The sequence below is a fragment of the Benincasa hispida genome, chromosome 6, assembly GCF_027475165.1.
Source record: "Benincasa hispida cultivar pf3 chromosome 6, pf3_genome.v1.1, whole genome shotgun sequence".
Taxonomy (NCBI): domain Eukaryota; kingdom Viridiplantae; phylum Streptophyta; class Magnoliopsida; order Cucurbitales; family Cucurbitaceae; genus Benincasa; species Benincasa hispida.
This window is the reverse complement of record NC_143483.1, coordinates 44642602-44668548: the sequence shown is the minus strand read 5'-3', so window position 1 is coordinate 44668548 and position 25947 is coordinate 44642602.

The following is a 25947-nucleotide window of genomic DNA, read 5'->3' as shown; positions in this document are numbered from 1 at the left end:
GGAGGATGTTTTTCAGGATGAATGGGTCAAGGCCATGGATCTCGAGATGGAGTCGATGTACTTCAACTCAGTATGGGATCTTGTAGATCAGCCTGCTGGGGTAAGATCTATAGGTTGTAAATGGATCTACTAGTGTAAACGGGGTACTGATGGGAAGATACAAACCTTCAAGGCTCGACTTGTGGCAAAGGGTTATACCCAAGTAGAGGGAGTCAATTATGAGGAGACTTTCTACCTATTTCCATGTTAAAGTCGATCTGCATCCTCCTGTCCATTGCAGCTTATTATAATTATGAGATCTGGCAAATGGACATCAAGACAACCTTTTTGAATGGCAATCTTGAGGAGACCATTTACATGGTGCAATCCGAGGAATTCATAGCCCAAGGTTAAGAGCAAAAGGTTTGCAAACTGAATTGGTCCATTTATAGACTGAAACATATGCATCTCGATCTTGGAACATACAGTTTGATACTGCGATCAAGTCGTATGGCTTTGACCAAAACGTTGATGAATCTTGTGTCTACAAGAAGATCATCAATGCTTCAATAGTCTTCTTAATGTTGTATGTAGACGATATCCTACTCATTGGGAATGATGTAGGTCTACTGACTGCAGTTAAGAACTGGCTAGCGACCCAATTCCAAATGAAAGGTTTGGGAGAGGTTCTGTTTGTTCTAGATATATAGATCTTTTAGGATCGTAAGAAGAAAGTGTTAGCACTGTCTCAAGTATCGTACATTGACAAGATGTTTCTCAAGTATGCGATGCAGAACTCCAAGAGGGGCCTACTGTCGTTCAGGTATAGAATCACTTTGTCTAAGTACATGTGTCCTAAGACGCCTCGAGAGGTTGAGGAGATGAGACGGGTCCCATATGCATCTGCCGTTAGCAGTTTGATGTACGCGATGCTCTGTACTCATCCAGACATCTGCTACGCTATAGGCATAGTCAGTAGGTATCAGTCTAACCTAGGACATTTTAATGTTGCTGACTCGTTTATGAAGGCTCTCACGGCTACAATGTTTGGGGGTCACCTATAGAGCATGGGTCTACAGGATCGCCTGTAGCTGGACTAGGGCAAGTGGGGGATTCTCTTGTACTGGGCTTTTATGCCCTAGTTTATTGTTTTGTACTAGTTTATTTTACACCCCACTTCGCTTTAGGACAAGTGGGAGATTGTTAGGGTTGATGCCCTAAAGTCTCGTGTCCTGTAGTTTGTAAACAGTTTGTAGGAACGCTTGTGTTGTATAATATATGATATTTACTTCCAATCTTGTATTTTGCTCAATTGCTTGTTTTATTTGCTTTACCACAAACCAATAAACATAAAATCCCTAGTTATCTGTATGTGACTCAAGCATGTATGTGGTGACATACAAGTGGATCATGTCTTGAGTGATAACCAAAATGGTCTGTAGTATATGGATATAGGAGGGAAACCTTATCCTGGTTATACTACGAATTCGGCTCGCTTTGTGGAATGGTCACAAGTGTTGTGACTTGTCACAGATGGTCTGATCTTGATCATTCGTGTTGGGGACATGCGAGCAGGGGCGTCCTATACAAAGAGTTTGTATAAGACCTAACCACGAAGTGTTAACGTCTCGTTATATAATACCGTTCATGATAGAGACTTTATTTCACTAGGATGACCATAGGTAACATAACCTCAATCCTGAGTGAGTTGGGAACTCCTGCCATTGAGGGTAGTTCTTTTATTTGTATGGGTGCGAGTGGCCAGGTCGCTGATTCAAACCTACCATTTTGGGGATTCGTCTGATTTGGGAGCTCGGAACTCAGCTACACACGATGGAATTCACTCCTTCCCTGAGGTAGGGATAAGTAGATAGATAGCTCCCTTAAGGGTTGAATCTGGGGCTTGAACGATGTGGCGACACACACCTTCTCTTGGCCCGAGAGGTGTTCACACATAGTTGGACTATGTTGTACTGTTCATTAGAGAAATAAATGGTACTTAAAGAGTGAAATGTAACTACAGGGGTAAAACGATAATTTGGCCCAGCTGTACTTACGAGTATCTGTGAAGGGTCATCGTACTCATGATTGGTTATATTCGATAGACACAGAAATATATTTGTGGTAATAAGAGTTCACCTGTTGGTCTTTAGTGGAATGCTTGACAGTTAACCGATGGTGGATCTCATGGCTAAAGAGTTTAGTCAACTATTCACGGATCGTTAGAGCTTCGAGTCACAGGTGCATTAGATCCCCTAGGTAGCTTGGAAAGTAAAGAATCGGTATTTGGGTTAATTTGAAATGTTCAAATTGACAATAGAAAGTTTGATTATATATGATATAATTGGACTCGCTAATTATATATGATATAATTGGCTAAATGTATGAGATACATTATTTTGGAGGAAATTAGATATAAATATGATTTATATTAATAGGAGGAGAAAATACTATAGTAGATATGTGATATCAAACTATAGGGTAAAAATATAATATGATTATATTTAATACGAGGGGATGATTCCTCGAATGTCCGCCAAGGTCCATCCTAAGGCCTTTGCGTTATTTCTTAGTATCTGTATGAGTGAATCTTCTTTCTCCTTACTGAGTGATACAGAAATGATAACTGGTAATGTGTTGTTACTTCCTAAGTAAGCATACTTAAGGTGCACGGGCAACGACTTTAACTCTAGCACAGGTGGCTCTTCCAAAGATGGCTTAATGCGTTGTGATGTCTGTTCAGATAACTTGAGCGGTTCAAATTTTCAATCCACAAGAATCGCATCGCAATCCTCCTCCAATATTGCGCCAATTCCAAGATCTTCTTCCTCCAGCTCCTTTAGGGGTTCGTGCCAACGTTCTTCCCGCAGTTCCTCAATATATTGGTAGTTTTCCATGTCACCTGGGTACTTCAACGCATTGAACACGTTGAATTTCACTTCCTGATCGTCGACCCTGATGGTCAATTCCCCTTTCTGCACATCGATCAGTGCTCGCCCTGTTGTAAGAAATGGTCGACCCAGGATGATAAGGACTTCTCTTTCAGCTTCGTAATCCAATATGAGAAAATCTGTCGAAAATATAAACTTGTCCACTTGCACGAGTACATCCTTTATGTTACCCTCAGGATGCTTTATTGATCTATCGGCCAATTGTAATGTGATCGTGGTTGGTCTTGCATTGCCGATATCCAGCTTCCTAAAAATCGACAAGGGCATTAGATTTATGCTTACCCCTAAATCGCACAGCGCGTTCCCGACCATCTTCCCTTCTATCGTGCAGAGCAATGTAAAACTCCCAGGGTCCTTCATTTTAGTGGGGATATTGTTTTGAAACAACGCGCTGCATTCATACGTTAACGCAACTGTTTCATTTTCCCCAATTTTTCTTTTATTGGCTAGGATATCCTTGAGAAATTTTACATAACTCGGCATCTGCTCTAGTGCTTCTATTAAGGGAATGTTAATGTGTAGCTGTCGGAGAACATCCAGAAACCTCTGAAAGTTAATGGACGAGAAAGGTGGAGGATCCCACCTTTCTCCTTGTTTAGTTGGCTGCTTGCTGAGGTCTTGTTCTTGCTATGTTTCATTATCTGGAAGTTGCATTGATTGAGAATTCAAGTCTTGAGGAGCTTCATCTTTTGTAGGTGAACTTGCTTCTGAACTGGTAATTTTTCCACTAGTGTTGTTATCCCATCTGGCATTGATGGCATAGGGGCTGTTATTCTGCCACTTCTCAATGTTACTGCGTGACATTATTCTTTACCTCGCTGCCCCGATGCTCCTGAGTTGCTGTGCCGCATACCAGGCGCATTCTTATTTAATTCCCTCATAAGCTGATCTATCTGCTCTTCTAGTTCTTTAAGGGAGTCAACTTGTGATTGTCTCATTGCCTCGCTCTTTTCAATGTAATGTTTTAACGATGATTCCAGAGACGAGGTGCTGCAAGAGGTATCATATAAGAACGGTTGGTCGCAGGGTGGTATACCTTGAGAATTACCTGGGTTACAGTCCGGAGTAATGAAGACCGGAGGGTTGCCTCTATCCCCTTGATAACTGTTCTGATGGAAACTATGACTCTTCTGGCTGTGATTCCCGTCCCAACTTGAAGTTGGGTTGTTTTTGAACATTTGTTGTTGTGTTTTTTATTGTTCATGTTCGATGTTTTTGGAGAGAAAATTGTGAAGAGATTCGTCTTCAAACGTACATTTTTCGAATCTTTTCTTCTTCTTAATTTCTATATATATTTGTATGCTTAATTATCATGTGCATTCTGTTTCCGTCACATATATTCTTTGCCTATTATGTAAAATTAAAATTAGAATACAATCTTTTCCCCAATTTAATTGGTTAATTATATGATAATTAATCCAAAAATCACATTCGGACGTGTGTTAGTGGGGCAGCGTCGGTTATTGTAACCGATGAATTAAAATGAAAATTGTTTTCATTTTGAATCGATCGTCTGAAAAAAGATAGAGAGCGTGCGTTGGTGAATCGAAAATGATCGCTTAAGTAAATTGAGAGCCTATACAATAGTCGCTCTGCGCTTAGACGATCGTCCACCTCGCGTCTAAACGATCGCACTTTAGTTCCCACACGATCGGATAGCTTATCTAAATGATCGTATTGTGTGCCGAGTTTGCTAAATGATCGTATACCATTTCCTAAACGATCGTTCAGTAAAACCTACACGATCATGTAGTTTCTTCTAAACGATAAGCATCGTGCTATATGATAGCGCCTTTTTCCCTCCCACTTACTTATCGCCTACACGATCTGGTCTTCCTCCTTCCTCTACCAAATTCACCAAAGACCACGCTTTAGGTTCTCACTCCGAGAATACCTGGGGCTCTTTTCTGGCGGTGTCGTCCCCGCGGCGTTCGTGTTCATGCGGTTGTTTGGTGTTGGTTGATTGGATAGAGTTTTCCGCTGCATTGAGTTCCAAAGTTTAAAAAACGTCTTCAACTGCTATGGCAACTCTCTTCCTCATTTATTTTGATCAAAGCATGCCTTTAATTGACTGTATGTTTGCATAACTCTGCGTTTGAATGTATAATGTGTATTTTGATCACGGTGAGATCAGAACGATCCGAACGTGCTCATGGAACTCTTCGGTAAGAGATCCTTCATAATTTTGGTGATATATTAGACACACTATTTGGAGGAATTAATGTAAATATGACTTACATTATATACCATAAAATAGAAAAAGAACTATGGTTTATATGTTTCATATGATGAAATATTAAAACTATAGGTTACAAATATAATATGATAATTTGGTTATCATATTTATTTATAATATATTAATTATATGATAATTTATTCTTTTTCTCTAATAACCGATTGAGTGGGAGGTTATTGAAAGTTTTATGATAACCGTGAGATAAAAGGAAAATTGTTTTCCTAAAATTAGGAGTTGAGTTCATTCGGCAAATTCTCAGGAAAAAAGCTATCAAGTAAAATTGTTTTACTAAGCGATAGCGTTGACAGAGACTAAACGATCGTTTCGAGTTGACTATATGGTAGTCACTCAGTTGATCGTTGCTACACGATCGAGTAGCAAAGTCTATGCGATAGGCTTCATTTTACTAAACGATCGAGTACATCGTCTATGCAATAGACAGTGTTTCATCTCCCACTTACTCGATTGTCTACTCAATCACGTACCTCCTCTCTTCCTCAAGCCAAGATCATATAGAGCCCACAACTTCTGGATTCTCATATCGAGAATACTAAGGTAACACTTGTGGTAGTGTCGCTGTTCGTGGATCGAGTTGGACTCAATTGGGATCGAGGCTTAACCAGACGATCGTTGTGTTCGTGTACGTTATGTGTGTTGTTCGTTGCATTCGAGTGTTGTTGTGGTCGCATTGAAGACTGATCGAGGGATTCTTGAAGAATGATTCTTCATAGGTACGCATACTCTATCCCTTGAATCACATGTAGCATGCTGTAATTTATATTTATGCATGACCTGTTTATTTTCGTTTAAGATTGTAATTGTTTGTATTCAATTTGAATAGAATTTTGAACAATCCCTTTCGTTTCTCATGGAAATCCTCGTTTATGATTTCCTTTGATAACATAATCCAATTTAGTAACACTTTTATTGAATAAATTCTTCAACAATATTTTTATTGATAAATAGAATATGTTTTCAAAATTACGAACTGTGAGTTTTAGAACATTCTCAACAGTATAAATGTATATATTTAAATCTACTAAAATTTTAGTCCAAGTGGGAGTTTGTTGGAAATGTCCTAAAATTTGCAGTTTGTAAAACATTAAACCTATTATATTCATAATAAAGATATTACTGAAAATTCTTTCGATAAAGATGTTATTATTGAATTGCATTCATTACTAAAATCCAATAAACTAACCCATGGCTATAAAATGAATTCTTAAACTTTATGTAGAGACATAAAAGAGGATCAAGTTTTAGTATGTAGCCAAAAAGGTCTATAAGTATATGCATAAGCTTGGGTATCTTATCTTAGGGACACTATGGATACGACCCGCTTTGTCTATTGATACAAACAATGTGATGCCAAAATCGTTCATGTGGAGATATATGAGTGGGGGCATCCTATGCAAAAGATGTTTGCATAAGACCGAACCACGAAATAGTCACTTTTCTTTATAACGACCGTTTACTGTTAAAACTGACTATTTCAATTCGATGACCTAAGGTAACTCGATCTTAATCTTGAGCTAACTATGAACTCCTGTTTATTCGGGACTATCCTTTAATCTACATAGGTGAGAGTTGTTCAACATCACCGCTTAATAAGTTTTCAATTTTAAGGATAAGATCGGATAGACAGCTGGGGATATAGTTTGTAAGATAGAATTCACTCTTTCCCGTTTTAGGGTTAGCAGATAGATTATTCCCTTAAGTACTGCTTCCTGGACTTGTATAAAGGGGCTCCACCCTCTCATGGCTAAGAGAGTTTTGGTTTATTGGTTGGACCATAAACCAATTGTTCAATAGAGGATCGGTGGAGACTTAAGGAGCAAGATGTAATACAGGGGTAAAATGATAATTTTGACCTAGTTGTAAGTACGAACGTTCTGTGAAGGATTAACTTACTAATTATGGTTATATCAAGTGGACATAATTATATCTACAGTGAGCGGAATGCAACTATTGGGCTTTAGTGGAGTGACCCAGTAGTTAACGAATGTTGATTAGTTCAATTTAAAGAGTTTAACCAATTAATCTAAGATCGTTGGAGCCCATCATCTATAGGTCCTTTAGGTCCCCCTACTAGCTCACAAACGGATTAAACCTTAGAATAGAGTGATGAGTTAATTTGAAATGTTCAAATTCAAATTTAGGGAATTAGTAATTATAAACGATATAATTACGTGTTCAATTATTGAATTAAACGAAATTGGATAATTGGTTAAAATTTAAATTCGATTTAAATATTAAAGTATATGAATAGGGATTCATGGTTGTGAAATTGGTATTTTATTAATTTAATACTTGAAATTAAGTTAATAAGAATTAATTAAATTGTTTAATTAATTATTAATTTTATTAAAAATTAATTATAGAATTAATTTTGGTAAAATTAATGAATTAACACTGAAGTTTGGTTTTAATTTTGAAAAGAATTTCAAAAATTAAAAGGAAATTTTGGTTTTGGAAAAACCCACTTATAAAACCATCTAAGATTCAACTTAAAATCCACCTAAATTTATGAAGTAGGTGGTGTCTTATTGTTAGGCAATATGAGTGCATGAGATTCTTGTACAAAACTCACATGGTTAAGTTGAGAAGAAGTTCATGCAAAGTGTTTTTTGGCAGAGAATTTTTTGTTGAAGAAGGGTTCTTCAACTTTAGCTGAAAAGAGTGTCTTCTCCTTCAAAATTCCCTAAATTCAGTTCATCTTGAGTCATACAACTCAATCTATGGTCCCAAGAGAATAGTAGGGAATATTTATTGGTGGCTATACCTTGTAGCTGAGGAGATTGGAGCTGAATTTGAAGTTCAAAGTTATCAAAGGTGAGGCTTTTTTGAAACCCTATTTTTACTTGATGAACATGCTTAATTTGATGCTAAAATTGATGAACTAGAGTACTTAATGATCCTGAATTCTTCCACTGATGCTTGCTAACTCTAATAATTGATATCAAAGCATGATTTAAGCTCTCAATTCGAGTTATTTTTAGCTTGGTGGATGATTTTCATAAGATGTATGAAAATGGTGGACTAATATGTTTTTTCTAGTTTGGCATTAAATTCTCTTCATTTATGCTGTAATTGTTGGAACTAGCTGTTGGTTGATGGGCCTTAATGTGTGTTTAAGTGTCTGTAAATTTATTAGAGGCAATAGAGTTGCAATTAGGTTGTAATTGAAGAAAGAAGCAAAGAAGGTCAGCAGTAGAAAACTAGAGATGGAGCTTCTGCCAGGCAGCATTGCAACACTACCCTTAGAGCGTCGTAACGCTACTCATATTTCAGCCCAGAATCGAAGAAGCCAACCCGTGGCGATTCAACGTTGGGATGGAGCATCGCAACGCTACTCATCCCAGCCCAGAAAGCGCGCACATGACCCGACCGGTGGGTAACGATTCAGCCAGTTCGAACAGTTCGGGTTTGGGTTGAGTCGGTTTGAGCGGTTCAAAAGTTTTTTTGGAGTTGTTTTTCATTTTTTGTAATAATTTAGGCGATTTGTTTGTAATAATTTAGGCTGTTTGTGTGTTTAATTATTTATGTATTATGGATGTATGTTATAGTTAAATAAATTTTGTATGTGCATATAGTATGCCATATAGATTTAACATCCCACCAAAGGAAGCATGTTGAATGCATTGAAAGTATGTTATAAAAAGTTATAATATAATATGCATGTTTAGGGTTTCAAGTATTTAATATAAGGTGTTATATTAAATCTTGTAATGTTTGATTATTGTTATAGATGCAAAGCATGTCTAAAGTTTTATAAGTTATTATAAAATTAGGTTAGAAATTTAAAATTCATAACAAAGATAAGTTGCATGCTCACATAGATTAACAAATAACCACTTGTTTTAATAGTTAAAATAAGTTGTTATCTTATAAAACTTTGGTTACAAACTCAACTAGTATATAATCCTGTCTAAGGCTGGAGGTACTTAAGTTGACGGTCTACGGAACACCTTCATACCTGGGGATTATGGCCGAATAATTGAGCATAGTTAACCCGATTTTTTTAGCATACTATTATGTTGATGCCCTAAATATCGTAGGGTTCTATAGTTTGTAATTGCAATGTACAAACATCTTATTTATTTAATAAAATATATGATATTTGATTTCAATTTTAGTTGCATTAATCACAAACCAATAAACTAAGATCCAAGGTTATCTTATAGCTTAAACATGTATGTAGAGACATACGGGTCGATGATGTTTAAGTGATAACCTAACTGGTCTGTAGCAGATGGATAAGGCTATTTACTTTACCTTGGTGACACTACGAGTATGGCTCGCTTTGTAGATGTTACAATCGTTGTAAAGTTCTACAAACGATCTGATCCTAATCGTTCATGTGGAAACATGTGAGCAGAGATATTCTATACAAAGGAATTTCTATAAGACTGGACCACCAAAAGTTTAGTCTCATTATATGACGTTGTTCATAATAGAGACTTACATTTCACCAGAATGACCATAGGTAACATGATCTGAATCCGATTCGTGCACGGTTTGTGGTCTGTTGGTCTGGTTCGGTTTGTGGGTTTTTCGATTCGAGTTGTTTCGTTTCCTCTAGATCGGTTCGTGGTCTGGTTCGAGCGGTTCAAGGCTCAATTCACCTGTTTCAAGCTGAACAAATATTTTTAAAATTGTATGCAAATCAATAAATAAGAATTGCATACATACCTTAGGTTAAAATCAATAAATCAAAATTACAAGCAAATCTTAGGTTAAAATCATTTTTTAAAATTGTTTTAAAATATGATTCATATAGATCTAAGATCACTTTTCTAATGAGATTATAATTTTTAAGTTTAATCTTTTAATAGGTTTAATAGGAATAAATTTATTCTTAATTAAAAGATTAAGATTGTAATAAATGTATCTATAAGAGACCTTTTGTGTAAGGCTAGTTCTGACTAGGTTGGGGTATTTAGGTCGACGGAAATGTAACACCCCTACTTGGAAACTTACCTGGGAAGGTGAATTAGATAGATTTGTTACAAGCATGCAATGTTTGATTAAAGTTTGTTAAAGTGTTTAATAAACCTTAATCAAAAAATTTTAACTATCCAAAGTAAGTGTTGTTTTTGGGTAAAATAAATAATCACTTAGCTAAAATTAGTAGTTGGATTTTCCTAAGTTAACTAACTCTAGGTAAAACACTCAGTGAGAGGAAAATGAGGTATATGATATTTCATTTTTCCTCTTCACGTTTCTCCCTAAAAGTTCACATCGTGAGATCTATACTTGGCCTTTCCTATGGTTGGCTCATTGGGCGAAACTTTAGAATCTAAAATGAGGGGTTACACTAACAAGAAATGTTAAGTGAGTTTAACAATTTCTGGACCCAACAATGGTGACTGTAGTTACAGTAACAAAGAGTTATTCTGTCTATTGGTTGAGATTGTCTCATTCCAGTGAAGGGACACCTGATCACCTTATGGTGTCTTTTGTCCTGCCTCACTAAAACATCATTGCAAAATAGATGCCACTTAAAGTACATTAGATTATTTTGCTAAAATTGATTGGTTTTTCTATGTGGTTTAATGAAAATAGACTAATACAAATAATTTGTATGGTTTTAGCAAACTTATTCATAATGACTTCAATAAACTTGTCCTAATGGACAACTGTCCTCCCATTCTAGCTCCAAATGCTGCTCTAAATGTTCAAGAAACATACAAGTGATGGACATGGGCAAATGAGAAGGCCCGAGCGTATATCTTGGCAAGTCTTTCCAAAGTCTTGGCCAGAAAGCATGAGCCCATACTCACGTCTCGTGAGATCATGGAGTTCCTGAGGGGAATATTCGGACAATCATCCGCCCAGCTTAGGCACGAAACTCTCAAACACATCTTCAATGCCCGTGTTCAAGAAGAAGCCTCTGTTTGGGAACATGTTCTCAACATGATGGTCCACTTCAATGTGGCGGAGATGAATGGGTCTGTCATTGATGATGCCAATCAGGTTAGCTTCATTAAGGAATCTCTACCTTAAAGTTTCCTATAGTTTCATAGCAATGCTGTTATGAACAGGATTGACTACAACCAGACCACCTTACTCAACGATCTACCTTCCAGTCCTTGATGAAAACTAAGGAACAGGGTGAAACAAATGTTGTTTCGTCATCTAAAAAGTTCCACAGAGGTTCAACCACTGGAACGAAGTCTGTGCCTTCTTATTCTGGCACCAAAAAGTGGAAGAAGAAGAAAGATGGAAAGGGGAAAGCTAACCCACTAGATGCTACCTAAAAGGGCAAGAAAGCCAAGGTTGCAAAGAGAATCTGTTTCCATTGTAACCAGGAGGGACATTAGAAGAGGAACTGTCCCAAATACTTGGCGGAAAAGAAGAAGGCCAAGTAAGGTAAATATGATTTTCTTGTTTTGGAAACCTGTTTAGTGGATAATGATGATTCGGCTTGGATAATTGATTCATACACCACTAACCACATTTGTTCTTCATTTCAGGGAATTAGTTCCTGACGGCAACTGAAAGCTGAGGAGATTCTGATGCGGGTTAGAACTAGGTACGCCATCTCAGCTCTGGCAGTGGGAGGTCTTCAGCTGACTTTACAAAATAAATATATTTTATTAGAAAATGTATATGTAGTTGTTGGTTTGAAAAGGAACTTAATTTCTGTAAAGTGTTTGTTAGAACAATTATATTGTATTCATTTCTCTGTAAATAAAGTGTTTATTTCAAAGAATTGTGTTAATATTTGTTATGCAAAGTTGGAAAACAATCTTTATGTGCTAAGACCATTAGCAACTAAATCCCTCTATAACACTGAAATGTTTAAAACCGCAATAACTCAAAATAGGAAAGAAAACGCCAAGTAAGGTAAAGAAAATGTCCAACTTTAGCACCTGAGATTAGGACACATCCATCTTAATAGGATTAAGAGGTTGGTGAAGAATGGACTTCTAAGTGAGTTAGAAGAAAATTCTTTACCGGTGTGTGAGTCTTTCCTTGAAGGAAAAATGACTAAAAGATCTTTTACTGGAAAAGGTCACAGGGCCAAAGAACCCATAGAGCTAGTACATTTAGACCTCTGTGGTCCGATGAATGTAAAAGCAAGAGGAGGGTTTGAATATTTCATCACCTTTACTGATGATTACTTAAGATATAGATTTATCTAATACAACATAAGTCTGAATCCTTTGAGAAGTTCAAAGAACTTAAGGCCGAAGTTGAAAATGCATTAAATAAAACAATTAAGACATTTCGATCTGGTCAAGGTGGAGTGTTTTTGGATCTTACGTTCCAGAACTATTTGATAGAACATGGAATAGTATCCAACTCTCAGCATCCAGTACACCTCAGCAGAATGGTGTATCAGAAAGGAGAAATTGAATGTTGTTGGACATGGTTCGATCTATGATGAGTTATACTTTCTTACCTGATTCGTTTTAAGGTTTTTCAGTACAGACTGTAATGTATATTTTAAACTCTGTTCCATCCAAGAGTGTTACGAGATCACCTTTGGAGTTATGGAATGCCCTTAAAACTAGTTTACATCATTTCAAAATATGGGGTTGCCCAACACATGTGTTTGAGATAACCCTAAGAAACTGGAATATCATTCAAAATTGTGCCTATTTGTAGGCTACCCAAAAGGAACGATAGGTGGATACTTCGTCGACCCTAATGAAAATAAAGTGTTTGTGTCAACAAATTCTACTTTTCTAAAAGAAGACCACATAAGGGAGCACATGCCCCGCAATAAAATAATGTTGAATAAAATTTCCAAAGAAACTACTGAAACTTTAACAAGAGTTGTTGAAGATCCCAACACCTCAACAAGAGTTGTTGAAGTTGGATCATCTAGTAGGTCAAATCCACCTCAAGTGTTGAGGGGCCTTGACGTAGTTGGAGGGTTATGAACCCGCCTATCCGTTATATGGGTTTAATAGAAATCCTAGCTATGGTAGCTGAAGGAGATGTTGAGGATCCATTGTCTTAGAAGAAGGCAATGGAGGATGCTGACAAAGATGGGTGGATCAAACCTATGGATCAAGAATGGGAGTATATGTACTTCAATTTAGTTTAGGATCTTGTAGATCAACCTCATGGGGTTAAACATATAGGTTACAAATGGATCTATAAGAGAAAACAGGGTGTTAATGGGAAAGTGAAAACCTTCAAGGTGAGACTAATGGGAAAGGGTTATAACTAGGTTGAAAGAGTTGACTATGAGGTAACTTTCTCACCTATTGCCATGTTAAAGTCTATTCGGATCCTCCTGTCCATTACCTCATATTATGACTATGAAATCTGGCAAATGAACGTCAAGACTGCCTTTCTGAATGGCAATCTTGAGGAGACCATTTATATGGAGCAACCCGAGGGATTCATAACCCAAGGTCAAGAGCAAAAGGTTTGCAGGCTTAATCGGTCCATTTATGGATTGAAGCAGGCTTCTCGATCTTGGAACACAAGGTTTGACACTGCGATGAAATCTTATGGCTTTGATCAGAATGTTGATGAGTCTTGTGTATACAAGAAGATCATCAATGGTACAATAGCTTTTCTAGTGTTGTATGTAGATGATATCCTACTCATTGGGAATGATGTAGGTCTACTGAATGAAGTTAAGAACTGGCTAGCGACCCAATTCCAAATGAAAGATTTGGGAGAGGCTCGGTTTATTATGGGAATTCAAATCTTTAGAGATTGAGAGAATAAAATGTTAGCTCTGTCTCAAGCATCGTACATTGGCAAAATGCTTGTTAAGTATTCGATGTGGAACTCCAAGAGAGGTTTACTACCTTTCAGGCATGGAGTTATATTGTCTAAGGAACAATGTCCTAAGACACCTCAAGAGGTTGAGAAAATGAGACGGATCCCCTATGCATCGGTTGTTGACAGCCTGATGTATGCGATGTTATGTATTAGAAGACATCTGCTATGCGATGGGGATAGTCTGTAGATCTCAGTCTAATCCAGGGTTAGATCATTGGACCACCGTTAAGAATATCCTCAAGTATCTATGGAGAACAAGGGACTACATGCTTGTGTATGGTTCTAAGAATCTGATCCTTTATAGGAGACACAGACTCTAATATAAGACTAATACGGATTCTAGGAAATCCGTATCAGGATTAGTGTTCACTCATAACGGAGGTGTAGTAGTTTGGAGGAGCATCAAGCAAGGGTGCATTGCTGACACCACCATGGAGGCTAAGTATGTAATAACTTGTGAAGCTGCTAAGTAACTGTTTGGCTTAGGAAATTCTTAACTGATCTGGAAGTTGTTCCAGACATGTCAAAGCCCATCACACTTTATTGTGATAATAGTGGTGTGGTGGCTAATTCCCAAGGTCAGGAGTCACGAGCATAGGAAGCACATAGAACAAAAGTAGCATCTCATCTAAGAGATTGTGCATCAAGGGGACGTGATCATCACCTAGATAGCTTCGAAGCACAATGTTGTTGATCCCTTTACAAAAGCTCCCACGGCTAAGGTATTTGAGGGTCTCCTGCAAAATATGGGTCTAAGGGACATACCATGTTTAGACTAAGGCAAGCAAGAGATTTTTATTAGGCGTGTTATGCCCTAGTTAATTGTTTGTATACTTTGTATATTAGTTTTGATTTTTATATCATACACCTCACTAGCTTTAGGTCAAGTGGGAGATTGTTGGGGTTGATGCCCTAAATCTCATAGGATTCTATAGTTTGTAATTGTAATGCACAAACATCTTATTTATTTAATAAAATATATGATGTTTTATTTCAATTTTAGTTGCATTAACCACAAACCAATAAACTAAGATCCAAGGTTATCTTGTAGCTTAAACATGTATGCAGAGACATACGGGTGGATCATGTTTAAGTGTAACGAACTGGTTTGTATTAGATGGATAAGGTTGGATACCTTATCCTAGTGACACTACGAGTATGGCCCGCTTTATAGATGTTACAATCGTTGTAAAGTGCTACAAATGATCTGATCCTGATCATTCATGTGGAGACATGTAAGCGGGGATATTCTATACAAAAGAGTTTGTATAAGACTGGACCACGAAATGTTTAGTCCCAGTATAGAACGTCGTTCATAATAGAGACTTATATTTCACCAGGATGACCATAGGAGTAACTTGATCTAAATCCTGACCGAGTTGTGAATTCCTGCCTATGAGGGCGGTCCGTTGATTTGTATCGGTGAAAGTGGCCAGATCATCGACTCAATAAGCCTACCATTTTGGGGATTCATCTAATTGGGGAGCTGGGAACACAACTACACAAGAAGAAATTCACTCCTTCCCCAACGTCGGGGTAAGTAGATAAATTGCTCCCTTAAGGGCTGATTTTGGGGCATAAATAATGTGGCGTTGCACCCCTCCTTTCCTGAGAGGGGTTTTGTCATAGCTGGATATGATTTATTGTTCATTAGAGAGATCAATAGTACTTAAGGAGTTATATGTAACTATAGGGGCAAAATGGTAACTTTGGCTCAGTTGTACTTACGAGCAATTTATGAAGGGTCATCGTACTATTGACTTACGAGCAATTTATGAAGGATCATCGTACTATTGACTTAAGGGTTATATCCAATGGACAAAGAAATATATATGTAGTGCGTAGAGTGCAGCTACGGTCTTTAGTGGAGTGCTCGACAGTTAACGGATTGTGGGTAATTAATTAAAGGAGTTTAATTAATTGTTCACGTACAGTTGGAGCTTCAAGCTACAAATCCATGAGGCCCCCTCGGTAGCTCAACAGGACTTAATGAAAATCAGTTTTTGGATTAATTTGGATTATTCAAATTAATTGATGGAATTAATTATATATGATGTAATTAATTTAACTTTAATTATATATGATATGATTACTATAATGTATTTCATACATTATAATATAAAGTAGGTTTGAGAGAAAAAAAAATATTTGAATATGATTCAAATATTAATTATATGAATTGGATTCATATAGTTAAAATTTAATATAGATGTCATTTATATTAAAAGCCATTGGTGAGAAAAATAGAAACTACAGGTTATATTGTATTTGATACAATATAGAAACTATAGGTAATATGTTATAGTTGATATAACATATAGTTTAATATGTATTATATGATAAGGTAGTTATTATAAAAGTATATATCAAATAATTGATTAAAATTAATTAATTGTTTGTTTTTTTCAAAATAATTATCAACTCCCTCTCCCTTCTCTCTTAACCATTATGTGATAGTGGGGTAGTGTGGATCATCTTCTTGAGGGTGTGTGTTTTACAGACAACAACATAGAAACATTGGTGAAACTTTTTGGATCCCTTCTCCATCTCCTTTCTACTCTATCAAATTCCCTCTCTTCCAAAATAGCCAGAGTTCACACTCCTCCTGGTTTCTCACCTAGAGAATATTGTGGTTTCCATCGTGGTGGTGTTTGTTGGTTCGAGGGATTCCATTAAAGAACAGTCTACAAAGGTAAGGGTTCTCAAACCCTTTTATTCTTCTGTTTTTGTTTATGAGCATGCTGTAATTGTTGTACTAAATGCATAATTTTTGCTCTTCCACTGTAAAATCTAAATTCTGTGAAAATAGGGAAATTGGGACAATTCGCTTCCACTCAAGGACCTTAATCGGGTTCTTTCACATACATGAACAATGTGAGGTTTAAAATTGGTTTATCACCTAGACATCGTAGGTTAATTCCAAATATAATCGTTATACTTGAAAAATCACCTAGACTTAGGTTATTTTAATTAGTCGGAATATACCTAAATAAAAGAATATACCCAAACAATTAGAACACTTCAGTGGGAGATTAATAATATATATCATATATTATTTTAAGCTCTCGCGTCCCTAAGAATTCACATTATGAGATCTATGCTCGGCTCAGTGTCATTTTTACCGCGACTACTTCATTCACAAAGTGTTTGCATGGGTGAATAACAAGGTGAATAGAGGAAGTAGTCCATAGTAAGTGGGTGTAGGAAATGTGTCAGCATATCCTACAGTCTCTTCCATTAGTTTGAACTATGAGATTCTTATGTTGTGCCTGCTATCGTTTTTAGGCGACATTAGCTAGTCATTTTTTTTGGCTATCCCCTCGGAGGGTTGTAACATAGGTTTCAAAACAACTCAAACTTCAGAAATGATTAGGGTTTCATAGTTCCGTCTTGAACATTATCTTCTAATTCGAGGGATGTCCATACCATTCCATGAAATCTGAAAATGGAGGGTCACACTTACAAGAATTACTAAGTGTTAGTAAGTTCTTGACCGAAAATGGTAACTAAATAACTAATAGAATAAAGAGTTATTTTGGAGTGAATATTTAGTCAAAAATATCTTGCTTCAGTGAAGGAGTATTTAACTGCCCCTCGACAGCATCTATTCTAACTCACTAAAGTATCGTTGCAAATAAATAAAGAAATCTAGGTACTTTATTACTTTTGCTAAAATTGGATTTAAATGCAACTTTCTAATAGAATTTTTTTATATTTCAGCATGTCAAACTCGATAATTCAATTCCTAGTTTTTGATAAGTTCAATGGTGAGGGTTATTCGAATTGGAAATCAAACATAAATGTAATACTAGTTGTTGATGACCTGAGATTCGTTTTGACGGAGGAATGTCCTTCTCTTCCCAGTTAAAATGCAAATCGAAATGTTCGGGATGCCTATGACAGGTGAGTTAGGGCTCATGAAACAGCTAGAGCCTACATTTTAGCAAGCATATCTGGTGTGCTTACTAAAAAGCATGAAACCATGGTCACTACTAAAGAAATGATGTAGTTGTTACAAGGGATGTTTGGACAACCGTCCTCATCAGTACGACACGATGCTATTATATAAGTTTATAATTCCCGTATGAAGGAAGGGACCCCTATTATAAAATACGTCTTGGATATAATGGTCCATTTCAATATAGCGGAAGCGAATGGTGTTATCATAGATGAAAAGAGTCAAGTCAATGTGATCATGGAATCTCTTCCGAAGAGTTTCCTAACCTTTCACATAAATGTTGTAATGAATAAGATCGAATCCAATTTGAAAACTCTTTTAAATGAACTCCAAACTTAAAAATCATTGATGAAAAATAAAAATCAAAGAGGGGAAGCAAATGTTGTTACCCAAAAGAAGTTTCAGAAGGGATCGACATCTGGTACGAAACCTTCTAAAAAGAAGTCTGGTTCTTCAAAGGATAAGAGTATCTAAATGAAGAAAAAGGGAAAAGGAAAGAAGAATACTCCTGCTAAAAATAGCAAGACAAAGGTTGCAAAAGGATTTCCACTGCAATGTAGATAAGCATTGGAAATGAAATTGCCCTAAATATCTTGCTGAAAAGAAGGCTGAAAAGGCAAACAACCAAGGTAGATATGATTTACTTGTAATTGAAACATGGTTAGTGGAAAGTTCACATTTAACCTAAATATTGGATTCAGGCGCTGCTAATCATATTTGCACTTTTATTAAGAACTAGTTGCTGAAGGCAACTAACAGAGAACGAGGTGACTTTCAAGGTGGGAGTAGGTGAATTCATTTTGGCTTAAACAGTGGGAGATATCAAGTTATTTTTTGGAGAATCTTATATTTTTTTTAGAAAATGTGTATTACGTACCTAAAATGAAAAGGAACTTAATCTCTGTCTCTTGTTTATTAGAACAAATGTACAAGGTTACTTTTGATATAAATGAAGTGTTCATTAGTTCAAGAGATGCTTGGTACAATTTCTAATGAAAGAATTAAGAGATGCACAATATGTTCTTGGGATCCAAATAGTTCGGAATCACAAGAACAGAACGCTAACTCTATCTTAAACATCCTATATTGACAAAATATTGTCAATATATAACATACAAGATTCCATAAAGGGTTTATTACTTTTTAGATATGGAATTCATTTGTCTAACGAACAATGTCCTAAGACACCTCAAGAAAATGAGGGAATGAAAAGAATTCCTTATGCATCAGCAGTTGGGAGCTTGATGTACGAATATAGGAGTGTAACAAAAAAGCCAAAAAATAAAAAATCCAAACGAATCCAAATTGATCCAATGGTTCGGTTTGTTGTTAAAATTGGATGTATTGATTTGTATTTGGAGAAAACCAAAAAGTATTGGTTCATATCGATTTTTATTTGAAAAACTAATCAAAATCGAACCAAACCAATGATATATTTATACCCTTGAAAACAAACTCTTCATTAGGAATTTTTTAATATTTTAATTATTATTGCATATATATTTGATGTTTAGATAAAAGTCTAATTATTATCGAACATGTATGTCTTTTATTTAGAAAAGTGGCAAGGAAAAAAAATAAAAATGTCAAATTTCAATTTATAGAAAAAAAAATAGAAAAAAATTTAATTTAATAGCAAAAAGGATCGATTCAAAACAAAGTGGAAATACAAAAAAAAAATAGATGAAAAAGAAAAAATGCCAAAAATCGAGAACCAAACTGATAATAAATTGATCCAAATAAAACCAATCCATTGGATTTGTTCTTTATTGGACATTGGTTTTGGTCCCTTCTTTGTAAAACCTATTGGTTTGGTTTGGTTCTTAGTTGACCCCAAAATCGACAAAACGGAATCGACTATCATCCCTAGTGATAGACACTGATAGATGTCTATCTGTGTCTATCTACTGATAGACAGTGATAGTAGATCAGTAGACAGACTCAGATAGACAACTATCAATGTCTGTCACTAGGTATGTAGATTTTGATATACACCTCATGAACATCACACGACCATTGCAATTTTGTACAATAAAGAAAACATTATCTACAACCTGAAGGAACTCATTAAAAAGAACCTTGAGCGAAAGCGGGATCGTCCCAATTCCCATTTTTCATATAATTTAATTTTTTATAGAAAAGAAAGAATACCTTATGAATTTACATAAATTATAGCATGCTTAATTAAAAAGAAACTTAGGATTTCAGCAACCCTTACCTTTAAATACCTTCTTCAAGAATCCCTCGATCAAGAAACGGGCATTACCACGATGGCTTCCTCGGTACTCTCAAGTAGAGAACCCAGGAGTGGTGAGCTCTGGCTATTTTGGAATGAAGGAATGAATTTTAGAGAAGGAGGGAAAGGAAAAAATCCAGAAACTTACAGAGAGCACACTTTTCTCTGTTCAATAACGTATATCTTTCTGACTTCCTTTCTTACTCTAAGATGAAGGAGACTCTCTCCTATCAAATGCCAATTAACACCATCCTTCCACTTACGTGAGTGGAGAGAAGGGGGGGAGTTATAACTTCCTCCCTTATTTAAATATAAAATAACAATATATATATATTTATATTAAATTATATGTTATATCAAATATAACATATAATTTGTAGTTTTAATATTATACCATATACAATATAATCTATAGTTTCTTTTCTCTCCCACATGGCATTTAATGTAAATCACATTTATATCAAATTTAACAATTATGAATCCAAATTATATAATTAATATTTGAATCTTATTCAAATATTTATTTCCTCTCACAAATGTTATAATGTATCAAATACATTGTAATAATTATTGAAGGAACTCTTTTGACAGAGAACCTTTGAGTGAAAGCAGATTGTCCAAATCCCATTTTGATTAAACGCATACATTTACAGTAAAATAGACAGATTATGCATAAGACATAAATTACAGCATGCTTTTTGAATAAATAAACAAGAGTTTAGACATTATACCTTTGAAGAATTCTTCTTCAATTGAATCCCTAGAACTAACTCATTCACGAACCCATCGAACAAGTCATGAACACTCCAAACGAGCAACAACAACGCAAACTCGAACCCAAAAAGGGACAATACCACTTAGTGACCTTGGTATTCTCAGTGTAAGAATCCATGAGTGGTGGGATTTGGCTAATTTTGGTTAGAAGGGAGTTTGGAGTTGGAGGAGGAAGACTATCGTTTAGAACACAAACTCTATCGCATAGATGCGTCTATTGATCGTGTAGTAAAAATGAGTCTATTGCATAGGCTCTTCACTATTCGTGTAGATGGCTTAATCGTCTATCACTGAGTTATTTTGGAATTATAAAATCAAATTTCATTTATCCCAATATTTACCACAAAACTAATTAACTTCCCACTAAGGGTGGTTAGAGAGAAAAGGGTTTTAATTATCAAATAATTAATAATTATGAATAAATATGATAACCAACTTATCATATAATATTTATAACTTATAGTTTTAATATTGCATCATATACAATATCTAAACCATAATTCTTTTTCTCTATTTTATGGCATTTAATATAAATCATATTTATATTAAATTTAACTACTATGAATCTTATTTGTAGAAAATATATTTGAATCATATTCGAATATTTATTCCTTCAAACAAACTATAATGTATAATATAAATTATGTCAATTATATCATATATAATTGAATCTATTTAATTATATCATATATAGTTAAATTTCCTCTAAATAATTTGAACATTTTAAATTAACCCAAAAACTGATTCTCAACAAAATCAGTTGAGCTACCAAAGGGACCTCATGGACCTATTGCTTGAAGCTCCAATGGTACGTGAATAACTGATTAAACTCTTTAATCACATTATCCACCATTCGTTAATTGTCGGGCACTCCATTAAAGACCGACAGCTGTACTCTTCGCACTACAGATATATTCCTGTATCCATTGGATATAACTAATCAACAGTATAATGACCCTTCACAAATTGCTCGTAAGTACAGTTGGGCCAAATTACCATTTTGCCCATGTGGTTACATCTAACTCCTTACGTACCACTAATCCCTCTAATGAACAATAGACCATAGTTCTACTATGACTAAACCCCTATCGGGCCAAGAGAAGGTGTGGCACCACATTGTTCAAGACCCAAAATCAACCCTTAAGGGAGCAATTTATCTACTTACCCCTACTTTGAGGAAGAAGTGAGTTCCATCTTGTGTAGCTGAGTTCCCAACTCCCCAATCAGACAAATCCCCAAAATGGTAGGTTTTTTGAGTCGGTGATCTAGCCATTCTCATCAATACAAATGAAAGAACCGTTCTCATAGGTAGGAGTTCACAACTCACTCAGGATTAAGGTCATGTTACTTATAGTCATCCTAGTGAAATAAAAGTCTCAACTATGAACGGCATTATATAACGAGACTAAGCATTTTGTTGTCCAGTCTTATACTAACTCATTTGTATAGAATATCTTCGCTCGCATGTCTAATACATGAATGATCAGGATCAAATCTTTTGTAACACTTTACAACATTTGTAACACCTACAAAGCGGGTCATACTCGTAATATCACCAGAATAAGGTACCCAACCTTATCCATATACTACATACCATTTAGGTTATCACTTAAACACGATCCACCTATATGTCTCCACATACATGTTTAAGTTACAACGATAACCATGGATGTTAGTTTATTGGTTTGTGGTTAATGCAACTAAAATATCATATATTTTATAGACAAAGTGAATAAAATATCAAATATAACTAATTAAAAAAATGTTTGTTCATACAAGGTTTACAAACTACAGGACCCTATGAGATTTAGGGCTCCAACCCCAACAATCTCCCACTTGTCCTAAAGCTAGTGGGGTGTACAAGATAATCAAATGATAAGTACACAAATCAATAAACTAGGGAACAATACACCCAGTATAAGATCTTTCACTTGCCCTAGTCCAGCCGTGGTCTGTCCCATAGACCCATACTCTACAGGTGACCCTCAAACACTGTAGCCATGAGGGCCTTCATAAACGCATCAACAACGTTGTGCTCCGAAGCTATCTTCGTGACAATCACGTCCCCTCGATGCACAATCTCTCGAATGAGATGGTATTTCCACTCAATGTGATTGTCGCGCTTATGACTTCGAGGCTCACGAAAATTCGCCACAACACCACTATTATCATAATAAAGTGTGATGGGCTTTGACATGTCTGGAACAACTTCCAGATCAGTCACGAATTTCCTCAGCCAAACGACCTCCTTAGCAGCTTCACAAGCCGTTACATACTCAGCCTCCATGGTGGAGTCCACGATGCACCCCTGTGTGGTGCTTTTCCATATTATAGCCCCTCATTTAAGAGTGAACACTGATCCTGAAGTGGATTTCCGAGAATCCCTATCAATCTGAAAATTAGAGTCTGTGTATGCCGTAAGGATCAAATCCTTAGAGCCATATACAAGCATGTAGTCCTTCGTTCTCCGTAGATACTTGAGGATGTTTTTTTACAGTTGTCCAGTGATCATATCTTGAATTAGACTGATATCTACTGACTATCCCCACTGCATAGCAGATGTCGGGTCTAGTACATAACATCACATACATCAAACTGCCTACGGTAGATGCATAGGCAACCCGTCTCATTTCCTCAACCTCTTGAGGTGTCATAGGACATTGTTCCTTAGAAAAAGTAACTCCTTGCCTAGAAGGCAAAAAGCCCCTTTTGGAGTTCTTTATCAAATATATGATCAACATCTTGTCAGTATACGATGCTTCTGACAGTGCTAGCATTTTGTTCTTTCGATCCCGAAAGTTCTGAATACCAAGAACAAATCGAGCCTTTCCCAAATCTTTCATTTGGAATTGGGTCGCTAGCCAGTTCTTAACTATTGTCAGTAAGCCTACATCATTCCCAATGAGTAGGATATCATCTATATATAACACTAGGAATATTATTGAACTGTTGATGATCTTCTTGTAAACAAAAGGCTCATCAACGTTTTGATCAAAGCCACAAGATGATCGCAGTATGAAACCTTATATTCCAAGATCGAGATGCCGGTTTCAATCCATAAATGGGCCCGTTCAGCTTGCAAACCTTTTGCTCTTGACCTTGGACTATGAATCCATAGGGTTGCACCATATGAATGTTCTCCTTAAGATTGCCACTCAGAAAAGAAGTCTTGACATCCATTTGTCATATCTCATAGTCATAATATGAGGTAATGGATAGAAGGATCCGAATAGACTTTAGCATGACAACAGGTGAGAAATTCTCCTCATAGTCGATCCCTCTACCTGGAGCTACTAGTCTAGCCTTGAAAGTTTGCACCTTCCCATCAGCACCCCGTTTTCTCTTGTAGATCCATTTATTGTTGGGGTTGATGCCCTAAATATCGTTGGGTCTTATAGTTTGTAAACACCTGTATGAACAAACTCTTTGTGATGTAATAATATGAGATATTTTATTCACTATTTTCAATGAAATATAAGATATTTTAGTTGCATTAACCACAAACCAATAAACTAAGATCCCTGGTGGCGCTATGATTGTGGCCCGCTTTATAGATGTTACAAGTGTTGTAAAGTACTAAAAATGGTCTGATCCTGACCATTCATGTATTAGACATGCGAACAGGGATGCTCTACACAAAGTAGTTTGTATAAGACCGGACCATGAAATGTTTAGTCTCATTATATAACGTCGTTCATGACAGAGACTTTCATTTCACTAGGATGACCATAGGTAACATGACCTTAATCCCAAGTGAGTTGTGAACTCTATGAGGACGTTCCTTTGATTTGCATGGGTGCGAGTGGCCAGATCGCCGACTCAAACCTACCACTTTAGGGATTCATCTGATTGGGGAGTTGGGAACTTAGCTACACAAGACGGAATTTACTTCTTCCCCGAAGTAGGGGTAAGTAAATAAATTGCTCCCTTAAGGGTCGATTTCGGAGCTTGAACAATGTGGCATCACACCTTCTCTTGGTCCAAGAAGTGTTTACTCATAGTAGGACTATGATGTATTGTTCATTAGAGGAATCAGTGGTACTTAAGGAGTTAGATGTAATTACAGGGGCAAAACAGTAAATTGGCCCAACTATACTTACGAGCAATTTATGAAAGGTCATCGTACTGATGATTGGTTATATCCAGAGGACATAGAAATATATCTGTAGCGTGAAGAGTGCAGTTGTCGGTCTTTAGTGGAGTGCCCAATAGTTAATAGATGGTGGATATCGTGATTAAAGAGTTTAGTTAGTTATTCACGTACCGTTGGATCTTCAAGCTATAGGTCCAAAAGGTCCTCATGGTAGCTCAATGGATTCATGTTCAAAATCAGTTTTTGGGTTAGTTTGAAGTGTTTAAATTAACAAGAGGGAATTTGATCATATATGATATAATTAAATTAATTAAATTATATGTTATATAATTGATTTGATGTATTAGATATATTAATTGGAGGAATTAATATTAAATACCATATAGGAGAAAAAGAACTATAGTTTATATATTGCATGAGATGTGATATTAAAACTATAGGTTATGAATATAATATTTATTTATAATTAAATCAATTATGAGATAATTGATTTCGATTTTTTCTCCTAATAACCAACTTAGTGGGAAGTTGTAATAAGTTATGGTAACTGATGGATAAAATGAAAATCGTTTTCAATTTTTTATGATCGAACGTTAATCGAACGCGCATTAGAGAAAAAGCTATACGATAGCTTGAGTGTGTAAACGATCATGCATTGAGTTTTTCTATACGATAGTCGCTCACTACTAAACGATCGAGTACTCAAGTCTACACGATAGACTCCTGTATTCACCCACTTACTCGATCGTCTACATGATCATTCAATTCCTCCTTCCCTTTACCAAATCTATACAGAGCCCACAACTCCTAGATTCTCACACAGAGAATACCAAGGTAACCTCATGGTGGTGTCTACTTGTTGTTCGAGGGTCAAGGGTCAAGTGTTACTCGTTGTTGTTCTAGGATATTGCTGAGGCATTTTGTTCATGCTGTTGGAATGAGGAAGTACAAGAAGAAAGGTTCTTCAAG